This window comes from Crocuta crocuta, unplaced genomic scaffold (assembly GCF_008692635.1).
Source record: "Crocuta crocuta isolate KB4526 unplaced genomic scaffold, BGI_CrCroc_1.0 scaffold218, whole genome shotgun sequence".
Lineage (NCBI taxonomy): Eukaryota > Metazoa > Chordata > Mammalia > Carnivora > Hyaenidae > Crocuta > Crocuta crocuta.
The window spans coordinates 1,012,537-1,038,210 of NW_027533170.1; the positions used below are offsets into that span (position 1 = coordinate 1,012,537).

General features: G+C 38.1%; 1 protein-coding gene across 5 annotated transcripts in view; it reads right to left on the bottom strand.

The window, feature by feature from the left end:
- PRR16 (proline rich 16) overlaps positions 1–25,674 on the bottom strand; it is a 787,493-nt gene that overhangs the window by 326,291 nt on the left and 435,528 nt on the right. For 3 of the 5 annotated variants that reach the window (XM_077746358.1, XM_077746356.1, XM_077746353.1), the window contains exons 5-6: positions 13,159–13,303; positions 10,119–10,194 (exon numbers count right to left, since the gene is read on the bottom strand). The exons of 1 other annotated variant lie outside the window; for it this stretch is intronic. The gene's annotated coding sequence lies outside the window, so the exon portion shown is untranslated. The remainder of the gene's footprint in view (positions 1–10,118; positions 10,195–13,158; positions 13,304–25,674) is intronic. One more of the 5 variants, XM_077746354.1, reaches the window with a different exon arrangement.

The following is a 25,674-nucleotide window of genomic DNA, read 5'->3' on the forward strand; positions in this document are numbered from 1 at the left end:
TCTTCCCTTTTTTTTTTTTTTTTTTTAATTTGAGAGACAGAGTGAGCCAGGCAGGGAGAGAAGGGCAGGGAGACAGAGAGAATTTTAAGCAGGCTCCACGCTCAGTGCTAAGTCCAATGTAGGGGCTTTATCTTATGACCTCGCGATTGTGACCTGAGCTGATCAAGAGCCAGACATTCAACCAAGCCACCTAGGCCCCCATAGATGTGTTCCTTATTTGGACTTTCCTCCCCTTAATATACAAATGTCCCAGTGAGGCAGAGAAACCTTCTGTTCTTCACATGTATTTGCCACTCCACCCCACACAGTGAGATAGCACAGTGTTAAGAATCACCACTTCCTGCAGACATCTTAGCCTTCAGTTTGCAACTGGTCACTACTTGGAGGGATTACAGCAGACAGAGAGTGTGTATGATGAAGATCAAGAGGAAAGAAGCCCTTCCTTATTGAATTATTTGGTGTATAACTTCACCTAAAATTCCATTCTAAGCAAATACTTTGAAATCTTTCACAATATATCATTAACTTGTATAACCATGGTTAATATGCAAGCTGGACAGGCTCTCAGTTGAAAGTTGGTATGTGATGATTCCCTGGGGTATTAACAGGAAATATCTTGCAGCTATCCTAGTCTATAAATATCCTCAATAAAAAGAGGAGGAGGAGGAGGAGGAGGAGGAGGGAGACAAGAAATCAGATGCAGGGACCATGAAGGCAAGTGGAGTCCTGTGTCTTCTTCTAGGACTCCACCTTTCCCTCAGTCTCCATTTTTCTTGGTGGCAATCTAGTATTAGCAGGAGATACATGTATTAGAGTACTGCACATGGGCGCCTGGGTGGCTCAGTCAGTTAAGCGACCTACTCTTGATGTCTGCTCAGGTCATGATCTCATGGCTTCGTGAGTTTGAGCCCCCCCCCACCCCCATTCAGCTCTGCATGCTGAACCCACACGGAACCTGCTTGGGATTCTCTCTCTCCTTCTCTTTCTGCCCCTTCCTTGCTCACACACATGCTTATGTTTTCTCTCTCTCTCTCTCTCTCTCAATAAATAAACTTAAGAATCACATTGTACAGCAAAACACTGTCTGAATCTGGATGATGAAATTACATGAGTTTTCTTTGGAGTGAGAATGTGAGGGTGGATAATATTAATGGATATTATGGAAAAGCTAACACCCTTCAAGCTAGCCCTTAATACAATTAGTGCTTCTTTGACCACCACGTTGCCATTTTATAAGGTGGATCTGAGTTCCATTTTGATCTACTTTTCAAAAATTAAAAATAAAGCGTGAACCATTTAACTTTCCTCAGGTATATAGCAAAGGAAAAAAGAGATGAGTTAAACAAATTAATCTCTCATGAACCTAGACTCTTTATGTTTCACAGCTGGGTCCAGTGGGGCCCTTGGCATGCTACAGATTGACCTGTGAGCTTCTTTTGGTGCCTGCCTATCCCAAGAATGCTACTTTTGCTTAATAAGTTAATTATTCTATTTTCCAATGTGAAGAAACTCGAGGGGATAAAACTCCTTTGGGCAATCTGTTAAGCGTGGCCATCTCTTCTGGTATCTCAACTATTTGTATGAGAGACTACTGCCCAAAAGTGAATATGCCATAGGGCCATGGGCTACTCTGGTAGGAGGTAATGATGAAGACCAGGTTAACAGAGGTAAGGCAGGGTGTAGGACCCCGATGAACTAAGGAGAGTTATAAATCAAAAATATTATATGGATTTAAACACTGAGGTCAGTAACCCCCAGGCTTCTCCATCAAGCGCTCTAGCTGCTGTTCATAGGCACCTGGGTTTTACCTAACACCTATTCTGCTTGTGTTTGGGCCTATTTTGATGCCCTTTCGGAGTTTTGCATAACTTGGAGTTTTATCCTAAAACCTTTCTTCAAATTTTTGTCACAAGATAAGGCTGTATTTTTTGCTTCACAGAATAGCCTATGTTTCTTGCCACTTCAGGGGCACCAGGGTCTATCACGGCCTTACTTAAGCACATGTATCTTCTTTGGATTTCTTTTATCTCCAAAGGGCATCAACACTATGGAGAGCCCACTTAAAAGTGCCTTCTCAATCCTTATCCCCGAAACGGGCAGATATGAGTGAACAAAAACACCAGGAAACAATCCACCTCCACCTGCTTTCCAAAACTTAAGCCATAGTATCTTTGATGCTGATTCATCAAAGCTGTATTGGCCTTGACATGCATGCCTCCCTGGGCAGTAGTCTTAGGCAGATAAAAAGGCTAATCACACTGCACTTCTGGAAAGAAAAATGGGAGCTCTATGTACTGCCAGTCCATGTATCATCACTATTTCCAGGACAAGTGAAATGTCAAGGCTAAAATACCCTCCAGCTATCTATAAAATAATGTAAGCTAGGTACACAGTCCTGGCAGAGTTTTGAAATATTATTCAATTGATTTTCCCCATCAGAAAAAAAAACCAAAAATATATTTTTCTGCTCCACATTTATCAAAAAGGATACTAAATTAAAGGTAAAAATACAAAAGCAGTCTGGTATCTTGTCAAATTTAATCTATGGGCAAGAGTCTAATCCATCCCACAGAAATGTATTGTACCGAAAATAGAAGGCTAGTTCAGAAAGATTTTTGATTCTTCCTCCTTTAAGACTGTTACATTGCCCTGTGTAGCTGCATAATTGAAACCAGAGAGAGTGTTCAATGTGTTTGGCTATTGTTAACCTATAAATTAACCCTTCTGTTGTTCACAAAATGGACAACTACTGCAGAGTAAAGATATTTTATTTAAATTTTTCCTACTCTAATGAGCTTTTAAAAGATGTATATTCCTCTGTAGTACATAAATCTAAGGAAATTTAAGATTTAAGGAAAATTTATATATCTATATATATAATTAATAAATATAATATATATATGGAGTAAACTACTTTTGACAACTTAGTTGAACCCCAAGTGTTAATAGCTAATGGTAGAATTATAAATAAAATTTCCTTTTCTTTGCCTATGTGTTTAAGGATATTACATATATTTTAGTTTCATGTTATTTTAATCATAAAAGAATGTACAGGCTTTTGCTACCAACATGCATTTTGAATGGTGGTAGTGCTCTGTAATCTGAAATGATTTGAAATGATTTATTTTCTCAGTCAACATTTAATTAACACGCCTACTTGATATCAGCTACTTGTATAGGTTTTGAGAGCATAATGAGAAATAAAACATACTTTCCACCTCCATTAAATTCCCAATCTGTAAGGATTGGCCTAAGATTTTTTTCCAGGAACGCTTTTAATAAAGGCTGTCATATAGTTTTTAAAAAGTCATTTAAAACCATGACAAATTGGCACTAAACAAAGGCAAAGACTTTAGCATATCTTGAAGAATTTTTCTCTGTATGTTCACATATGTAAATAGGACGAAAGAAAAAAGAGGCTCAAGCTTTATACTGATTGTGCAAAAATAATTTTGAAACCACTTTCTTATCAGTGGTATTCGTACAGTGTCTACATTCTCCAATCTGGCACCCAAAGGCTGCCAAAACCCACCAACCTAGACAACTGACCTATCGCTTAGACTTCCCAAGACACCAGGTTCGTAAGGAGCTGTGAATGGGTCAGCCCTTTATATCCAGAAATTACATAAGAGAAAGCAAATAGTGTCAATGGTTTCAACTTCTTTTTTTTTTTCCTTCTCCACTTTATCATCCCCACTTCCTAGTCATGATCTGGGGTTAGCACTCAGAACCTTCACTTAGAAAGTACTTACAGGGGTGCCTGGGTGGCTCAGTCAGTTGAACATCTGACTTAGACTCAGGTCATGATCAGACGGCTCTTGAGTTCAAGCCCCGAGTCAGGCTCTGTGCTGACAGCTCAGAGCCTAGAGCCTGCTTCAGATTCTGTGTCTCCCTTTCTCTCTCCCCCACTCCCTTTCATTCTCCCTCCCTCTCTCTCTCGCTTTCTCTCAAAAATAAATATTAAAAAAATAATAAAAATAAAAGAAAAAAAATAAAACATCATAAGGAAGAGAAAATACATTTACAGTGCTGCACTATAAAAAAAATCTCAGGGCGTCTGGGTGATTCATTTGGCTGAGATCAGCTCAGGTCATGATCTCACGGTTCATGAGTATGAGCCCTGCATGGGGCTCTGTGCAGACAGCTCAGAGCCTGGAGCCTGCTTCAGATTCTGTGTCTCCTTCTCTCTCTGCCCACCCCCCCTCCTTCTCTCTCTCTCATAAATAAACATTTAAAAAAAAGAAAATATTACTACAAAACAAAAACAGATCTTACCAAATTGAGACTCCTGAGAATAGTCAACAACTGTCTATATTGCTATGTGAAAAAATAAACAGAGCTGGGTATCAGGAAAAAAACATGTAAATTAGAACACCCAGATAAACTCACAAGTTCTGTTTCTTCCACATTAACACGAAGTTCTCTTCATTCCAGAAATGATGACATTTCCAATTAAAAAAGAGAAACTGTTGGTTGGAAGGAACCTTACCAATTCAGTACATCTAACACACACTTGGTTGGGTTGCAATGAGGAAATTGAAATCCAGAGAGATTAATCTCAGAGCTGGCAAAGCTCTCCAAGCCTGCCTCTACCGTGATGCTTTTTCAGGACCAAATTCTCGACATCACACTAGAATATACAAAGGCATATTTACCTCAAAACTACAAGCTATCCTCTAAGGAGAAAGGCCTAGCACATTTGAATGACTGAAATTAAAAGTGTATTAGAGAGTGCTTCTCCAAATTGTACATGGTTCAGATTTCTTAAAACCTGGATCTGCTCCTACTGAGAAAGACCTCATATTGTTGTAACTTATGAAGTCTTCAGTGGACTTGACTAGACAGGAGGGCATTTTCTTTGGCAAAGGTCCAGCCAATTAAAAGAGCTGAGACTAGGGCATCTGAGTGGTTCAGTCGGTTAAGCACCCAACTCCTGATTTAGGCTCCAGTCATGATCTCACGGTTCATGAGTTCAAGCCCCGCATCAGGCTCCACACTGACAGCATGGAGCCTGCTTAGGATTCTCTCGCTCTCCCTCTCTCTCTGCCCTTCCCCCATAAACTTTCTTTCTCCAAAATAATAAATAAACATTAAAAAAAGGGGCATGGACTTTAGAGGCCTTGGTCATCTTTACCAGTTACCACCAGGTAGCCTTGAATGGTTTACCTAATGGTTTACCTAAAACAAAACAAAACAAAATAAATAATAAAAAGACAAAACAAAAACAAACAAACAAAAAAACTTAGTATCAGAATAACTTCAGAATTGGCATATTTCCAAGTTGATTTGAATAAAAACACTAAACTATAATACATGAGATAAAATATGTAGGTTATGAGTCTATATGTCTAGATTGAGAGTTTCTGTCATATTTAGAGAATTGTTATTATATTGAAACAAATGTACAAAGCAGAATTGCAAAGAAAGTAGTTCTTACTGCTTATTTCATTTTTTGGAGTTTCTCTTTGTTCACGTGAGAGAGAACCCAGAGGCTTTTGTTAAAAAAGAAATCCTGAAGCACTGATCTATAACCAAGATAAAAATATTTCTCTTCTCCACTGCCTATACTTAAGATTTTAGTACCATGATTGATAATGTGCATTAGTAACGAAACACTTCTGGATTTAGCACATCATGGTGTGATCAGAGTGTACTATCAACAAGTGCAAAACAACATGGAGAGTTTGCATTCCTTGATGTGAATTTTTGAAACCATGAACTACAAATCTTACAAATACAGAAGATTTCCTGTCCATTTGAAGAAGGAAAAAAAAATTTACGTACTAATTATTATATGTTATTATATATATTTTAAGTATTCATAACGTAAAAGATTTTTACTTGAGAAACTCATTGAACTTTTGCTTAAAGAGTTTCTTTAGCTCTGGAGCACCTGAGTGGCTCAGTCAGTTAAGTGTCCGACTTTGACTCTGGTCATGATCTTATGGTTCGTGAGCTCGAGGCCCATGTCGGGCTCTGCACTGACAGTGCATAGCCCACTTGGGATTCTCTCTCCCACTCTCTGTCGCTCCCCACTTCACACTCTCTCTCTTCCTCAAAACAAAACAAAACAAAAAAAAAAGGAATTCCTTTAGCTCGTTTACAGTTTGGGAAAATGTACCCTGTCATAAGCAACATTAACCAATTAAATCTAATCATACATTATCAAGTTATCAATCTCCAGATGGTAGCATCCAAAGAAAGAATATACTACTGGGGTGGAAAAAAATAATATTTTAGGAAAAAAGCCTGTTTGAAGTAAAAATATCTTATTCCAAAACAAATCTAATATTATCTTTGGGTAAAACTCAAATTCACCAATCTGCAGTCACCCATTTCATAAGAGTAGACTGGTAGAGTTGACTTTGAGCTAGGATTCTTTAATATGTTGATAAATATTCCTGGGGTATGGGTGTCTCTGTCCATTTATACCTGAGAAAGTTTTTAACACCCGAATTCCTTCAGAAAGTTCCATCAGAACTAGAAATTCTGTAGTAAAGGAGTTCTTTTGCCTTCTTTAATCTAAGATTCTCCAAAGATTCTCCAAACATTTTTACCCTTGATCCTTCTTTCTCCTAACACCTTATAAAATAATAGTAATGGTATTCTACCCAACAAAACTAAAGAATAAAAAATTGGAGTATCTCAAGAACTCTTCTCAAGAAGTTCCACAAAGTAGATTCTCAATAAGTATTGTTTTGTTTCATTAAAAAAAAAAAGCCAAGTACAATGTTTCAAACTAGCTTAAACATGGTGAGATTCTTCACTTCATTTATATTCCATTTTCTGTACTTCTCCTGTTTGTAATAAATATGCAAATCCAATGCTAATTGTGTATTCTGAAGGTAATATTAGCTAAGAGGACACTATATCTACCTAAAATCATGAATATTTTGGTCTTAATGATCACAATCATTGTTGCCAATTCTAAGATGACGGATTGTCTAATACTACCCTCAAATGCTTGAAATTTTTCCCAACAATCAATTTGGAATTCTAGTAGGTATGTATCCTCATTTTGGAGCCAAATTCAAAGTTGTTAAATGAACTTTTATCTCAGATGCTGGAACTGACTATCATTTCAAAAAATATTTTTTTTAAAATACATTTTGTAAGCATAAAATTCTAGTCGCATTAGATTCTAGTAAATATAAATACATTTCTCTCAGGCTCTTGCTCTTGGTTTTGATCTATTTAAATTAGAAAGAAAAAAGGAAAGAGGGAGATTAAATTGCCATTGTTGTGAATTCTGCCTCTGACATTAAACAGCTCGCTTAAATGTTGCAGAATTGATCATTCTGTATTGGATTTACACCGTGATAATGATAATGTAGTGTTATAACATTTATTGCCCAGCAGCTCAGATCACAGGATTTTATTTGTTTTTTAAATGGAGTATCTTATTCTGTAAGCCAGGATTTTTATTTTTAAATTTTTTTTAACAGATTAGGAGACTGAAATTTAGGAAGATTATTTTAGACCCTGTATGAGGTAAGGAAAGCAACCACACCTGTAATTACTTAAGCAGTGGCAATAAAAGTATCAACTTTCTCTATAAATTAAAATTGAGGTTTTAGAGTAGCTCATTTAACTTACAATGTGATATACATTTTATGCTTAGTTAATATATGAGCTTTAAAGTAAGACATTAAAAATTAAGTTGCTCTTCTAAAGATAAATTACTGAAATTCTTTCTATATGAAATATTTAAGTATATTTTCCCAAAGTTCAAATGGGCATGATTTTCACTTTCCCTGCACACTTTCTCCACCATACCCCACAAGATTGTTTATACAGGGCTATTCCTGTCATACATCTTGTGAAAACCAGTCCCTTGGAACTTAATGCAAATACCGAATCATTTACTACATCTAACAGATGATAAGAGCTATCACTTAATGAGAGCTAACTATATACTTGGTACTGTGATAAGATAAAAACCTCAATATGTACTGTTTTATCATCATCCCTATTTTATAATTGAAGAGAGAGGTAGTTCAGTTAAGTAATTTCAAATTTTAGCAGTCAGTAAATGCCAGAGAACCATATTTTCTAATTCTGAATATCTGATCACCTGACTTACTACAGTCTGGGGCCCACTGTGAAAAGACATGGGGTGGGGGCAGACAAAATAGTCCAATTGGCAACCATGGCAATCAGGTTATAGTATGTCATCCACGGGTGGAATATTTTTTTAATGTTTATTTATTATTTTTGAGAGAGAGAGAGGGAGAGACAGAGTGTGAGCAGGGGAGGGGCAGAGAGAGAGGGAAACAAAGAGTCTGAAGCAGGCTCCAGGCTCCGAGCTGTCAGCACCTGACATGGGGACTGAACCCATGGACCATGAGATCATGACCTGAGCTGAAGTCGGACACTTAACCGACTGAGCCACCCAGGTGCCCCATCCATGGGTAGAATTTTGAAGAGTCAAAAAGCTGATGAGATTTAATGGGGCTAAAGGTTACTGCCACCCAGGTCACTCAGAGCCTAGAAGGGGCTATGTCAGAGAAGTTCTCCTTATTCCTGAAACTCACCTGGGGACAATTCTGGGTGGAGATAGGGATAAAGCATCTCTGCTCCAAAGGCCAATCAGTGGCTCTCTGGGCAATAAAATGGAGGCTAAAACTACCCCTGACCCCATCCCTAGCCGAGCGGTGCCAAACACCTTTCAACTGGAAGACCTGTAGAATAAGAAGTAAGACGAATAAAACCTACTCATGGACCAACATCTGACTCTCTCCAGAACTCTTGAACACTCAGACATAACATGTGCCTCTGGCTCAGTGGCCTAAAGTGAATACATTTTTTTTAATGGCTTAACAAACATATGCCAGATGGAGTTCTAAGGACTTCTACAAATATTAATTCATTAATTTTAATCTTCATAATCGTGCCATCAAGTAGACTCTATTATTATCACTCGTAATTAAGTAACATCCCCAAAGTTCCTGAGCTAGTAAGTGGGAGAAGCCAAAATTCCAATCCTTACATTTTGTTCCAAGCTTCTCTCTTAACTATGCTGCAATGCCGCCTCTCACTGCCTGAGCACTCTCAGCCCATCAAAAGCCATGATGCCTGGAAAATACAACAAATCTATGCACCACAGCCCTGACTCAACAACTGGCCCAAGCAGAGTAATTATTCCAGGTAATGAATAATTACTGCTTCACACTTCACACTGATTAAGATGCTATTTTTAATATGTATTTTCAACAAGTACATTGACAAATGCTGAGAATTTAAACCCTGATACCAGCAGTATATATCTGATTCCCAGGGAGGATAAAAATAAAACCCCAGGAATGATGAGGGACACAATAATCATCGCGGTAAACAGGATGGACTTGGGGCCAGATTGTCTGGGTTCAGATTCCGGTTCTACCACTCCCTCTAGCTACATGGCTTCACAAGTTACTTCTACTTATGAATATTTGATTACTCACGTTTAAAGTGTATGTGGGGGAATAATACCTACTACCTATGTGGATTATTGTAAAAATTAAACTGTAAAGCGGCACTTACTAAAGACTAAATAAGGGTTGGCTATTGAACCTGCTTCATAGAAGGGGAGGAGCAGAAGTGAACAGTGCAAGAAGAGAAATACAAACTTTGTCATCACGAAGACACATTCCTCAGTCACAATGGGTCAAGTGATTTTATGAGAACTTTAATGAGAAGCAACTGGAAATCAACACCTGTACTTCACTCCTCTTTCAAAGTGTTGATTATGATTATGTCCATATTAGCTGTTCTCCACTAATTCTTGTGGTCTATTGTGATTCCGAACTACAGCCACAAGTTCTTCCCAATCCAGTTTGCATCTGCTATGCTCTGATTTTTCCTTGACTGTTAGCAGAGGAGTCTACTTTCCCATTCTTTGAATCTGGGCTGGGATGTGTCCGACAGAATGAAATAGAAGTGATGGTGTGACACCTCCAGGGCTAGATGTTAAGAGGCTTTGCATCCTTCTCCCCTTGCTTTCTTGGAAAGCTTTCCTGAGAGCACCAGGTAAAGAAGCCAAGCTAGTCTACTGGAGAATTAGACCATGCGAAGGAGAATGAAGAGGCCTTAGCTGACAGCAGGCACCCCTACCAGACACGTGTATGACGCCATCTTACCCTCCAATCGACTCACTCCTTTGCCAAACGCTGCTACATGAATGAAGAAAGATCAGGAGAAGAATCGGTAAGAATTCTGAGAAATAAAAAAAAAAAAATCACTGTTTTAAACTGTGGACTGAGCACAGCAATAAATAACTCAAAAGCATCTTCAGGAAAGTCTTGAGTTAAAGAATGTTTTTAGAAATTCTTGTGTTATTTCTTTTTAAATTTTTTCAATATTTATTCATTTTTGAGAGAGAGATAGAGTGCAAGTGGGGGATGGGCAGAGAGAGAGGGAGACACAGAATCCAAAGCAGGCTCCAGGCTGTCAGCACAGAGCCCGACGCGGGGATCGAACCCACCAGCAGTGAGATCATGACCTGAGCCAAAGTCAGATGACTAACTGACTGAGTCACCCAGGTGCTTCTCTTGTGTTATTTCTAAGACCGGGTGGACCCCACGTACAAATACAACTACGATTCAGGCATAGAGATGAAGCAAAATTCACAGACATTTTTGAGGCATACTGTCCTTGGCAGGTTTATTTCAGTCTGATTTGATGCTCTGCTGAGCACCCCTTCCTTCTGAGGTCCCAGAGGGCCATTTTTCTGCATAGGAATATTCTAGACCTATAGCATATATATACTATTACAGAAATTTTTATAGGTTAGAGCACAAGCCTGAGAGCAAAACGGTCTAAAATCAATTCTAGCAATTTCTAGCAACTAATTTTAAAAGTATACTATGTAAGTATTAACAATTGTAAGTATTGTGTGTGTGTGTGTGTCTGTGTGTGTCCAATATACAGAATAAACAAGATTCACAGGACACAATCACAGAACAATTTTTATCTGCTCTTGTTTCTTTAAAAATTTCTTTGCAGGAAGTTCTTTCCTTGTCTATGGATAAGAACTCTTTGTGAAACCCATATATATTCTTTCTGAATGTATATATTTCAAACTTTTAACGGAGTTAAATATAAAACTTCCAAACTTTTAACAAAGAAAATGTGGTCTTACACAATTAAAGATAGAAAACAAAGAAATAAGCAAGTATTAATAATCAAAGGGGTAAGGGGTTACTTGGTAGCTCAGTCGGTTAAGTGTCCAACTTAGGCTCTGGTCATGATCTCATGGCTCCTGGGTTCAAACCCCATGTCAGGTTCTGTGCTGACAGTTCTGTGCTGACAGGCCTGGAGCCTGCTTTGGATTCTGTGTCTCCCTTTCTCTCTGTCCCTCTCCTGTTCTCTCTCTCTCTCTGTCTCTCTCTCTCTCTCTCTCCCCCTCCCAAAAAAGAAAAAAACATGAAAAATTTTTAATGAAACCAGTAATATTAGATTCTAAAAGACAAAAATAAATATAATAATTAATAATTGGCTTAAGTGCTTTTTTTTTAAAGAGAAGACTAATCAGTTTGGATAAACAAACAACTACTATTGAGCTATATACTTTTATGAAATACTCAGTAGTGTCAGATAACAAAAAACTTTTTGAAAAGTAAGTATTAGCCATCAGATGCCAGAGAGATAATACTCAGTATATGAATACCAAAAACATAAGAATATTTGGAAAAAACTCATATTGTATGGTATATGGTTTTTAATTTAAAAAAAAATTTTAAAGTTCACTCATTTATGAGAGAAGGGCAGAGCATGAGCAGGGGAGGGGCCGAGAGAGAGGGAGACACAGAATCTGAAGCAGGCTCCAGGCTCTGAGCTGTCCACACAAAACCTGACATGGGGTTTGAAGCCAGAGCCACGAGATCATGACCTGAGCTGAAGGTGGATACTCAACCAACAGTCACACAGGTGCCCCAGTATATACTGTTTTTAAGAAGAAAAAGGATACAGTACACAATAAATAAAACTTTTACACCTCTATACGTAGATAGCATAACACTGAAATGTCAAGAGCTGGGACTCCTATATTTTCCTATCTTCTTCAAATAAGAGGCAAAGTACTAAATACATAAAGCATTACATTAGTGTCTGTTGTTATTATGGAACTGCTTTTGGTAATAGGAAGATAAAGAAATAAGTCATAGAGTCTAACCATCCAAGAGTTTATTGTCTCATTTAAGGAGACAGCCAACATATTAAGCATTAAACTAATACTGTCATTCTGACTTTGAAATAACTGAAACACGACGATCTGTAAGAGTTCCATGTAGAAGCAGACCCTTGTGGGAGACAGCAGAAAAGAAAAGCATTGTGGGAAGGTGTAAATGGATTAAAATTTGACCTTAGAGTGGAGAGTTCAGGAGTTTTGAAATAAATTTTTTTTTTTTGCTTTTTGTTTTGGGGTCATTGTTTTTCACCATGTTTAATGAATGAATGGATGAATAACCATGAAGTCTGCCTAGTCTTAGGAAGATGTTATGGGAATAGTATATGGATGGTCTCAGATCAGTGGGAGTGCCATGGTGTGAAGGCTTTATTTTTCCTGCTGTTACTGCCCCCAGCTTCTCTTTCTCATCCTGTAAAAATTCATCAAGCAGATTCTGTGGGGATCAGGTCACTGTCAGTTATCATCAAGTCCTTTCTAATCTAATAGAAAACTCCAAATTGAAGCTTTCCCAGATCCCAGCTCAGGCTTTTATCATGGTCTAAGGGAGGAACAGTGCAGGAGTCTGCTCCTTACCTCTTCCTTTTCTCTCCTGGTGTTTTGAATCGGAATGCAGCAGAAGGGATGGGCAAGGCTCTAATTTAACAAGTGCTTCTGTAGCTCCTTAAAGGGTTAAACCGGGTGGATGCTGCCTTTTGTGAGACCAGCATCCAAAACCTGATTGCCTATTTGGGTGCATATGCCATTCATTTAAGGACAGTGGTTGGGGGCTAACCATCCTACAGATCCTTGACGCAGGACACCTGCAAACTCGTCAACGCCCCACTTTAGCTTTGTTTCTGGGGATACACCTTGTAGACGCTCGCCCTGTGGATCCCTTTGTTGACGGCATGCTGGGATTTCTTCTGGGTCCTGCTCAACATTTCCAGTACCCCCTTCGCTTCCTGAACTAGCAGGTGCAGCCCACAACCTTTTGCTGCTCCAGTGTGACTTGCCTGGATACTTTCTGTGGTGACCACGTGAACCAGAGGAAACTCGTATGTCACAGCACGACGCAGGTGGCAATTCAGTCTGCACCACTGATGTCCCTTCTCCAAACTGCCATCTCTCTCTCCTCTGTCCTCCAAGAGGCATGGATTCCTGCACGCAATCCCACAGAGGGGCAAATATATAAATACAGACTGAGAAGCCAGGGTCATGTCTAAAATGTATGTGCAATGCTCTCAGAATGGGGGGGGGGCTCCATTCTGACTTGGAAAATCTGAAAAAGCACAAAGTCAGTGCATTTCTACCTCTAAATCTGAAGCTCCTGACTCTCAGAACTGATAAGCCTCAGCTCTCGTTCCCTATTTCTTTGTCTTCTGTTACATGGATAGGAAGCAAAGAATGAGGCTGGGTATATCAGAACCAGTGAGGACTCCAAATGTGCTCGCTTCTCTCTAGAATGTGATACTCTGTCCTTAACTTAGGTCCTAGACAATGATTCTATCAAAAAGAAAGAATCCTCTTACATCGTGATGTGCAACCTTCAAATAAATGTCACTTTTGTTTTGCTGTTTCACTAAAATATCAGAATGAATGTAATTTTTCTTAGTCCTTGACTTCTTTCACATTGATTTCTAATAGTTGACTTTTATGTGCTTTGGAATTCTTTTTAAAAATCTTTTGACACTATGTTTTTAACTCTTTATATACCTGCCAAATGGCATTGTGCTTGCTAAAATATTAGTTTTATACAAGGTTGCATAAAAGGAAGCAAAGCTCAGTATCGTTCATTTTTTTTTAATGTTTTTTTTTTCTTCTAGGAGAGAGAGAGAGAGAGACAGAGTGAGCAGGGGAGGGTCAGAGAGAGAGGGAGTCACAGACTGAAACAGGCTCCAGGCTCTGAGCTGGCAGTCAGCACAGAGCCCGACGCGGGGCTCGAACCCACGAACCACGAGATCATGACCTAAGCGAAAGTCGGACGCTTAACCGACCAAGCCACCCAGGGGCCCCTCGTTCATTCTTTTTTAAAAAAAAATTTAACATTTATTTATTTTTGAGACAGAGCATGAACAGGGGAGGGGCAGAGAGAGAGGGAGACACAGAATCTGAAGCAGGTTCAAGGCTCTGATCTGTCAACACAGAGTCCGAAGCAGGGCTCAAACCCACCAACTGTGAGATCATGACCTGAGCCAAAGTTGGACACTTAACCAAGTCAGTCACCCAGGCACCCCAGTATCATTCATTCTTATGATAGAATCTAGTTGGTTCAAATGTACACTGTGGTCAAAACTGAGAAAATAACAAGTTTTAATAATACACTTCTAATTTGAATAGTATGTGAAATTTTTAGGGTTTTTTAAATGTCTTTTCCCTATAAGGAAAGAAAATGTAAAAAGAAAAAAAAATGTGTAAGGTCTAACCTAGAACAACCAGCATGATGGCTGAGTTTCCTAAAGAAACTGTCTGCTTGTGTGTACAATATGCTCTGGAACAGAGTGACAGCCAAACCCATCCATCTCTGAATGGTTTCAATAACAAATGACCAGTTGTGGTTTTACCTGTGGGAGACAAAGAGAGGAAAACTACTTATGATTCATTTTATTATATTACTTCGGACTATCTAGTTGGTCCAAGTGAGAATTGTAGTCAAAATGCCCCGTTGCTCCAGTGAGAAAAGTATTAAAACACTAGACCACTTAATTAATTTATCTGGAAGCTTAAATATTTTGGTTTACTTAGTGGTCCCAATTTCCAAAAAAGTTGTTCTTAAAGACGACTATTTAACAAAGACACGTCTAGATCAGGAACCAGGTGTAAAATATTTGCTCTTCTCAGCATGCTGGGTGGCTCAGTTGGTTAAGCATCTGACTCTTGGTTCAGCTCAGGTCATAATCTCATGGTTTATGAGCTCTAGCACTACATAGGGCTCTGCACTGGTAGTGAGGAACTTGCTAGGGATTCTCTTTCACTCCTCTTTCTCTGACCCTCCCCAACTTGTGCTGTCTATGTCTCTCTCAAAATAAATAAATAAACTTCAAGAAAATAATTAAGGGGTGCCTAGGTGGCTCAGTCAGTTAAGCATCTGACTTCAGATCAGGTCATGATCTCAGGGTTTGTGGGTTCAAGCCCCATGTTGGCACTCTGTGTGGAGAGCTCAGAGGCTGGAGCCTGCTTTGGATTCTGTGTCTCCCTTTCTCTCTGGCCCTTCCCTGCTTGCACTCTGTCTCTCTTCTTCTCTCTCTCTCAAAAATAAACATTAAGGTTGTTTTTTTCTAAATAAATAAAAGATGTGTTCTTCTGCCAAGGCCTGTGTTGCATACATACATCAATCAGTGAATCAATAAATCAATACTAGAATAACTAATCATCCCCTTCAATCATGGTGAGTCACCAATTTTTGGTTAATAAGCAAGAGACAAAAGAACACTTAAATGGATCATACTTACTTGCCCCACAGTGCCTGAGTTACTATGAACTCTTCATCTATTCATCATTTTTAATACTTTCTTTATTAATGAAAGTAAAGCTGAGGAAGAGGGATTTAGCTTCCCAGGGTGTGGCCAAGTTATTATTTTCTGCCATCTTCATGATCACCAATAAGTGATTCCACAATGCTGAGCTGTGTTTTTAATTAATTCGGCAAATACTTTTTGAGAGCAGAGCCCTGCCAGGCACTATAGAGAGCAATGCCATGCTAATTTCCTGCTCTCCAGCAGATTATAGGCAAGTGTGGCAGAGGACTAAGAATAGCCGGAAAAACTGTTACCTGCTACAAAATGTTTTTCAGCCCTTAGACACACTGATCCATTTTCACAGTGACTCACAGCCATACACTGTGTCCTTGAGATGGATAATAGAAGCTCTGTTGCGCTTACCGCTGTAAATCTTCAATCAATCACCTAGAATCCACAAGACATCCTGAGGATTGAGAAGGTAAACCTAACCAATTCCACCGGCAAAACCTGGACTCAGTTTGGCATCACACTAAATCTACCGGTGCCTCAATTACACGGGTCATTTCACTCTCTACCTGGCTTTAGTGGTCGGAACCTTCTTATAATAAGATAAAATCAGATGTGTTCATTTTTAAGAGACGCACTGAAAAGACGCTTTTTGTATACTATAAAATCTGGTTCCATTTTCAAAACAAAAATAAAATAGCAAAGGAAAAACACACTTTTAAAAAAAAAAAATCAAGACATATTGTGACAGTCCAGAGTGTCTGTTTAGGCGTGCATACCTAAAATATCTATTATGTTTTAAGTAAAATGGTGATTTCAGCAAACAAGGTTTACTAATAAATTATTTTAGTCTATTTTTAAAATTATTTTCTTCTGCTGAAACACGTGAGAGGGTATAAACCTGAGATTTCAGTTAATGTCTACATTTTTCAGGTGAGCATATCTGACTCTGAACAAAGAGAGGGTGAAGAGTCATGGAGATGGGTTTAATTATTAAGTCAAGTGAAGATAATGAAAACGGTTTTCAAGTTATTGTTGTTTATGCAGACAGCTATTGTCTGAATGCCTGGGTCCTGCCAACCCTCCTGTGCTGAGATCCTAATCTCCAATGATGGTATAGGGACATGGGGCCTTTGGTAAGTGCTTAGTTCATGAAGGCAGCGCCTTCACAAATGGAATCGGTGCCTGTAGATACCAGACTCCCACCAGAGAGCCCACCCAGTCTGTCATCTGAGGACACCGCATAATCAGCTGGAGAAGAAGAAGGCTCTCACCAGACACCATGACTGCCACTGCCCTCATCTTTGACTTCCCAGCTTCAGAACTGTGAGAAAAAAAGTGTTGGTTGTTTATACGCCACCAATATATGCGATTTTTGTTCAAGTAACCTGAACAAGCTAAACACACACACATACATGTGTTCTCTTATGTTACTGATTTGTGGTTGAGTGCTATCCTCAAGAGATTATCATGTTAAATTTCTGAAAACAAATAGAACAGCAGACAGTTTTATTTCCACCATTCTTAGAAACCATATTTGGGGTGCCTGAATGGCTCAGTCAGTTAAGCATCTGACTCTTGATTTCAGCTCAGGTCATGATCTCATGGTTCTTGATTTGGAACCCTACACTAAGCTCTGCGTTGACAGCATGGAGCCAGCTTGGGATTCTCTTTCTCCCTCTCTCTCTCTGCCCTCCCCTGCTCACTCATTCGCTCTCTCAAAAATAAACAAAGCAAACCTTATAAAAAAGAAAAAACACAGTCAACTTCAAGGAAATTATACCTCAATCTTTTGTGATTACTAATCCTAGTTCATTTATAATTACAGTTCTTGCAATATGTAAATTACTCATCTATAAATGATTTTTACATATCAAAATTATAATTTTTATTTTTACTTACATATGTATATAGTATTTGTAAAATTTCAAATAATCCAGAAAAAAAAACCATGTATTTCCCTCTGTCCTTCACTGCCAATTTTACTCTGCTTGTAAAAGGTAACTATGAGCAGGTTCATGGGTGGCTCAGTTGGTTGAGCATCTGACTTCAGCTCAGGTCATGATGTTGTGGTTCATGGGTTTGAGCCCCGCACTGGGCTCTGTGCTGAAAGCCCAGGGCCTGGAGCCTGCTTTGGATTTTGTGTTTCCCTTTCTCTCTGCCCCTGCCCTGCTCACACTCTGTCTCTCTCTCTCAAAGATAAATATTTTTAAAAATTATTTAAAAAGAGGGAATTATGATAAACTGTTTAGGGATTAATGTTTCTAAGGATTATATTCCAGACATTTATTATACCAATACACATGCACACACATGATTTTATGTTAGTTCTTTTCATGTAAATGATAGGAATGTTATCTTTTAGCAACGTTTCCTTTAACCTGTTTTTGAGATTTACTTACAACATTCATTTCCATATTGATAGACAGCTAGATGGTCTACAATTTTTTTAACATTTATTTTTGAGAGAGAGAGAGAGAGAGATAAAGACAGAGCGAGTGGGGGAGAGGCAGAGAGAGAGGGAGACACAGAATCCAAAGTAGGCTCCAAGCTCTGAGCTGTCAGCACAGAGCCCAAGCCAAGGCACGAACTCACGAACCTTGAGATCATGACCTGAGCTGAAGTCAGCCACTTAACCGACTGAGCCACCCCGGCACCCCTAGTCTACAATTTTTTACTTTGATAAAGAGAGCACCACTAAACATCTCTGTAGATGCTACCTCGGCACATTATTGAATATTTCTCTTTATTGATTAACAAGAAGTGGGATAGATAGATCATAGCTGCAGTATAAATCAATTCTCCAAAATTCTCTTCCAATATAATTGTACCAATTTACATTACCAAGAGTGATGGAGAAGAGTTCTTTTGTGTCCTCATCTCACCTGAACTGTGGTATTATTTATAAGATGTTCAGTCTATCTAATTTTACTTTAATTTACTTGTCCTAGATTATACGTAGGTTGAACCTACATTCTCTTTATTTCATCTTTTGTCAGTTATTCAGGTGTTTTGCCACTTTTTCTATTGGATGATATATTTTTGTTTTTTAATTAATTTGTAGAAGCTTTTCATTTTGAATATAATGATTTACTATAAATGTTTAATTACTTTCCTAGTTTGTTAATTCTTTTTATCTTGGTTTTGTCTATTTGTATTGCTTAAAAGCTTAAAAGGATAAGGAGCCAAATTATTCATCACTAACTTTATGCTGATAATCTGCTGAGTCTTTTGACAAAAGGTCTTGCTTGCTACACCAAAATTGCATGCATATTTTCCCAAAATTGCTTCTGGGTATCTTTTTCCCCATTAAGTCCAAAGTTCATCTGCAATTGATTTTTGGAAACTGTGTAGTGAGGATCCCTAACTACAAATGCATAGCTATTTGCTTCCACGTGGTGTAATAAATTATATGGGAATCCTCTAAGATACGTTTATAATTCCAAATGTAGAGCCAACCATTTCTAAAAAATCTTTTAATGTTTATTTATATTTGAGAGAGAGGAGAGAAGGGCAGAGAGAGAGGGAGACACAGAATCCAAAGCAGGCTCCAGACTCTGAGCTGTCAGCGCAGAACCCAAATTGGGGCTCGAATCCACAAGCCAAGAGAACATCACCTGAACCGAAGTCAAGCTCAACCAATTGAGCTACCCAGGTGTCCCAATATAGCCAACCATTTCTAAACAATTCATTGACTTTTCCAAACAATGTCTTAATGTTTTCCTTCACTTGAAAAGCTACGTTTCCCATATGGGAAATCATTATTTAATAAATTGTTAGTATTTATTACTTTGGACATCATTATTATTTAAGTGGGGCGCCTAGGTGGCTCAGTCAGTTAAGCGTCTGACTTGGGCTCAGGTCATGATCTCGCGGTTTGTGGGTTCAAGCCCTGCATCAGGTTCTGTGCTGGCAGCTCAGAGCCTGGAGCCTGTTTCAGATTCTGTGTCACCCTCTCTCTCTCTGCCCCTCCCCCACTCATGTTCTGTCTGTCTCAAAAATAAATAAACTATAAAAAATTTTAAGAATTATTATTTAAGTATTTCCCCATAAACTCAAAGTTTTAGAACTCCTTAGAAATCACTACATTGCTCTAGCAACATGAGAACAGTTAGAAAATAGTCATTCCAATCTTCAGCCCGTTTGGGATGTTAGTTCTTTTGCCAGAATTAGCACATCAAACTGACATTGTCATGAATGCAGCTGAGAGGCACAGGTTTATCCTTCTTTAGTTTTCATCTGACTTATTCTCTGGTCACAGTTATTAGCTGATGCCTCCCCAGCACTAGCTGGCTTTGTATCCGAGGCTAAGTCATTAAGCAGGGAGAGAAGTAATCATCAGCTTTCATCTGGGTCCACTCACTGCATGCTGTAGGTCTTCTCTGTGCTGATGGCACTTCCCTGGGTCCACTGCATTACCCATGGCTCGGCACAAAGACTCTATCTAGCCTTTTATTCAAATATACATTTCTTCTATAAAAGACGACCCCCCCCCCCAAACACACACAGTTTCTGCCTTTTCCTTTTTCTCTAATGTCCTGTGACAGAATGTAGAGAGACTTTGAGATTGTAGCTCTGATCACAACTGTCTTTTATATGGGAATGTCTATGGACATACAAATTAAAAGAATTTATTACATAGTTTAGTATCTTACCTGCTTTCTCTATCTTTCTTTTCCAAATCCAACATGTCCTTAAGACCAGTTGACCACTCTCCTGACATATTATGTAAATTTGTTTCATCTTTTCAATTCCTGGGACACTGCTTTAACTCAGCATCATGTCAAATTTCACTTACTTCAACGATTTCAACATTCTCCTCCATAATTTCTTCAATTTTAACATCCCTCTCCTTTTCTTTGTATTTTGTAAAAGCTGTGTCTTTCTAAATCATGGATTACAGTGTATGATCTAACTGTAATTTATATGAGTCATGTAACTCCTCATTTTGTATGAAATAAAACCCTAAGCACTTGGAAGGGCAGTCAATAATCCCTATAAATGTACATCAACTTAGATTTTCTAGCATCTACTGTGTCTCTCCTTCTCCAAACTAATATATTCTATATGGCAGCCAGAAAGGAGAATGAACCTAACTACCAGTCCGTAAACATCTTTTACTTTAATATTCTTACTAAAAATATTGTCAGACAACTTTATTATTCATTTATAATGTTAATACACTCCAATTAGGAAAAGACCACGTCCAAATTCTTTTCTATTGTCAAAAAAGACAATTTTCTCCCATTTCTATGTGTTAAGTAAAATGTCTAGCATAGTTGAGATTCTATCCTTATTCCAGTGAAGACCATCAAGGGGCTCCTGGATGGCTCAGTCAGTCGAGTGTCCAACTTTGGTTCAGGTCATGATCTCACAGTTTGTGAATCTGGGGCCCCATGTCGGGCTCTGTGCTGTCAGCTCAGAGCCTGGGGCCTGCTTCAGATTTGGCTCTGCATTCTCCCTCTCCGCCCCTGCCCTGCTCATGCTCTTTCTCTCTCTCAAAAATAAACATTAAAAAAATTAAAAAACTAAAATTAGTAACTTCACAGATGACTTTAACAGTAGATGAGATGTAGTAAAAGAAAGGGTTTGTAAACTCATATACAAATCAAAAGAAAAGAGCCACATGATGTACAAAGAAGGGAACAGTGGTGCATGAGGGCAGAAAGGGCAGGAGAGACTATAAGAAAAGCATGAGATTCAGTAACTGAAAGTAACTGGAGTTCTAGAAGGAGAAGAAGGAGCAAATGGGACTAAGGTAACATGTGACCGAGAATTTTCCAGAACAGATCAAAGATATCTACCTACCTATTGGTTCAAGAACCCTGGCATACACTTAATGGTATAAACACGAAGGAAACCAAAGACCCATATGGTAAAATAGTTAAAAAACACAACTAAAAAAATACAGACTTAAAAATAACAAAAGAAAAAAGAAAAGGTGTATTATCCACATACAAGCAGGAATAAAACCAAATTAGGTAAATAGAAAAGATGAGAGTCAAAAGATATTCCACTGTTGGTAGGGCATCTTTAATATGCTGATTATAGAAGAAATGCTAAATGAAATTTCTATTTCCACTGAAAATATTCTTGAAACACGAAGATAAAAGTAGCTCATTTTAAGAGAACAAAAATGAATTATGTGTTACATGAAAGCCTACACTAGAAAAAAAGAATAGAGTTCTTAAAGTAGAAGAAAAATGATCCAATTTGGAAACATGAAAATACAGAATGGTGTAAAAAACACAGAAAGGGGCAAGCATCTAAGTAAATATAATAAATACTGGTTATACAAAACCATGATTATAATTTCTTAGGCTATTTTAACTGTGCATACAACTAAAACACAGGCAAACAGGAGACAAAAGAAAGTAAAGACAGTTAATAGTTTTTTGGCTTGGGAAGTATCAGTGAAAAAATATACACAATAATTTTTTTAGTGGATTAAAAGTTATGTATGTGCATTGTATCCTTAGGGTAACCACTAAGAAAAAAGAATAATTAATAACACATTAGTAGATGGAAAATGAAACAGAATTTAAAAATTCAATAATCCAAAACAAGTCAATTAAAGAAAATAAAAGAGTATAATGCAAGTGTATTAAAATGAAAACAAATAGAAAGAAAATAGAAATTTAAATATTCAAATGGACTATGTAATATGAATTAAAGTCTATGATGCACAGGATTTTTAAAAAGCCATTACTTAAGGAAAAAGGCACAGACGTTTGAGAGTAAAGCATGGAAAAGAGATCTATCAGTAAACTAGTACTGTACAACAATCCTCAACTTTGGTAACTTCAAACACTGTACATTTATTATACCCCAGCTTCTGTGGGTTAGCAGCATGAGATGACTTAGCTACAAGATTCTGACCCAGGGTTTCTCTTAAGGCTGCCATCAAGGCTGAGCACGGGCTGTCTTCATCTCAGGGCTCAACTGAGAAATTACCTTGCTTCTAAACAATCCATGAGATATCTGCCCCAAATGGCCGCTTTACAACATAAAAACAGGCTTCTTCAAGAGCACATGATTCTAGACAAGAGTGAGACAGCATGTACCACACAAGTCTTTTTATAATTTCATATTGGAATTGACATCCTATCAGTTTTGCTGCATTCTCATCCTCAAAAGGGAGTCACCCAATCCAGTCCATAATGAAGGGAAAGAAATTATACACAAAAATGCTCATCTATGGTAGATTGTGATAAATTACATATTCATTTGGAATTGAAAAGTAGCAGTTCTCAAAGCAGAACCTTCCAGGAGGTCTGTGAGCTGACAATTATTTTCATATAAGCACTGAGATATGATTTGATTGTTTGCTCCCATTTTCCTACAAGTATACGGTGGAGTTTTCAGGAGGCAACATGTCATGTGATATCATCTTCACTCAGATGACTACTGGGGATATGTGTAATCCTGTATTTTACAACTTTCTATTTGTAGTATAGTAAATATCAAAATACATAGCCTGCATTATCAAAAGATCATTGGGATCCTAAATAATTTTTAAGAACGTAGAATATTTTAAGAATTTTTAAGAATCCTGGGGCCCATGGGTGGCTCAGTCAGTTAAGCATCCAACTTTGGTTCAGGTCACGACCTCATGGTTTGTGGGTTCGAGCCCTGCGTCGGGCTCTGTGCTGACAGTTCAGAGCCTGGAGCCTGCTTCAGATTCTGTGTCTCCTTCTCTCTCTGTCCCTCACCTGCTCGTGTTCTGTCTCTCTCTCAAACTAAATAAACATTAAAAAATTTTTAAAAAGAAAAAAAATTTTAAAAGAAGAATATGCAGGAATCCTGAGACATGTTTAAGTTAAATCACTAAATCAGGGTAAAAACAAATAACTAAAAGGAATAATAATTTTGAAATGCTTTATTAGTCAATAAAAAGGCAAAAGTGAGAAGATCAGAAAGCTGACAACAGTAAGTATATTTAAATTCAAATATATTAGTTATTACAATTATAGATGTTACAAATCACATACATATAATGTTCACTGAAAGAAGCAAGAAAAATAGTACCAAATACATGATTTCATTTAGAGAAGTTCAAAAACAAGCAAAGTGATCTCCTGTGCTGGAAATCCTAATACTTGTAGCCTTCAGGGTCAGTAACGTCTAGGGTGGGTAACAGGGAGTTCCGAGGAGGGATCTGTAGTGATGGTAAAATTTATTGCCCTTAGTCCTAGTAGCGGTTTATGCAGGTACATTCACTGTGCAAAATCTCATTGAGCTGCAAACTTTGTTATGTACATTCTTCTGTATCTTTATTATTCATACATAAAAGAGTTTACTTAAAGAAAACAGAAGGTAACCCACACTTGGTTGGCTGGATTGAAGACCTGCCCATAGCTGTACCTGTGTGTGGTACAAAGCTATGTCATTTTATCTGAGGTAACAGTTCACTTGCCCTTATGCATTTCTATGCACACTGGTCAGAAAAAGTAGTTTTATTTTTTTAAATATTTATTTATCGAGAGAGAGAGAGAGAGAGAGAGAGAGAATGAGCTCACAAGCAAGGGAGGGACACAGAGAGAGAGAGACAGAGAGACAGAGAATCCCAATCCCAAGCAGCTCCCTGCTGCCAGCACAGAGCCCAATGTGGTGCTCAAACCCACGAACCATGAGATCATGACCTGAGCCAAGATCAAGAGGCCGATCTCTAACTGACTGAGCCACCCAGGTGCCCCAGAAAAAGTACTTTTACTGTTAATTCTACTTCTATTAAATTTTCTTTAATTTCAGCTAAATTTCATCAGTCAAACTCAAATTTCAGCCATGCCATCGTATAGTATAGTGTAGAGCTCAAAACAGCCTTACCTTTAAAAATTATCAAGACAATTTTTCTTATCTAGCTCAGGTTTTTACCGTCCATTCAAAAACTCCTTTTTGCCTAGACTCCTATAGATCTAAGTTGCCACCTAGTTGGAAAAACATGATTTTCAATGAGCAAACTAGGGCCCAAAAAGTTTAACCCAATTCTTTGAAATCATGCATCTGTCCATTTCCCCTATGAATCTTCCCCTAGATCATCTAGATCCAGTTCTCCCTAGTCTGTTTACATTAGCACACAGTTCCTATACCACTGAGAAGATATGTTACTGGGTTTTGTGTTATTAGATGTTGCCTTATGGACATTTTATATATAGGCTTCTACTAATGTCTGTGACCTTTTAGGTCAGTGACCCTCATAATTGGTAAGCATGCATTCAGGCATACATTCACTTATTCAGCAAATATTTGTTGATTTGTCGAATATCTACTATCAATCAAGCAGCTTAAAGAGTCCCTCCTCCTCATGCAATTTAGACCCCAAGGTAACTTAATCAGTAAGTAAAAAAAAAATAATACTGTATGTAGTACATGATACAGGGATACATGATCTGGACTAACCAAAAGCCCATGGATTAACCTTCAGATACAGCAGCTTTCATTATGCTTTGAGATTCCTGGGCTTACTGTGGTGAACCCTCTGGAAAGGCTGCAGTGAAGAGCACTGTTATAATGGCCAACCTCCCTAAACTGGCTTCATTCACAACACACACTTTTATCTCTTTTACATAAAGTGTTGCCACAAAAAATTCCATTTGAACAAAACACTCTGCAGTCAAAAATGAGTTCAATAGATTTTTCAGGTTCTAAACATTTCAGCCTTTCAAAGCAACACATGATGTTTCTGGTTACATGCAGACCACTGTAGATTTACTCAGTGAAATTCATTGCGTGTTTTCTATTTTTGCTCTAGAATTATAGGTTGTATATAAGCAGGTAAGTTTATGGTGCTGAGAAGGACAGTCTAACCCTCATTTGCTTGACTCTAATGACTGCTGAGTGACCTTTCCAAAGATAATGGGGTGTCCTGTGTGCATTTGTCTGTATATAAGTAATAGAACCATTAAGTGATTAAGAGAATGGCTGTATTTCAATGATGATTTACTTTTGTGCAATACTGCTTAGCCATGTGGAAATGGGTTAACATTCTCCTGCTGAACCCAACACTTACTTTCATCAGTAAGTGCTCGCTCGTTTCAATTAACTTCTCTGTCGCTAATCTGGAGG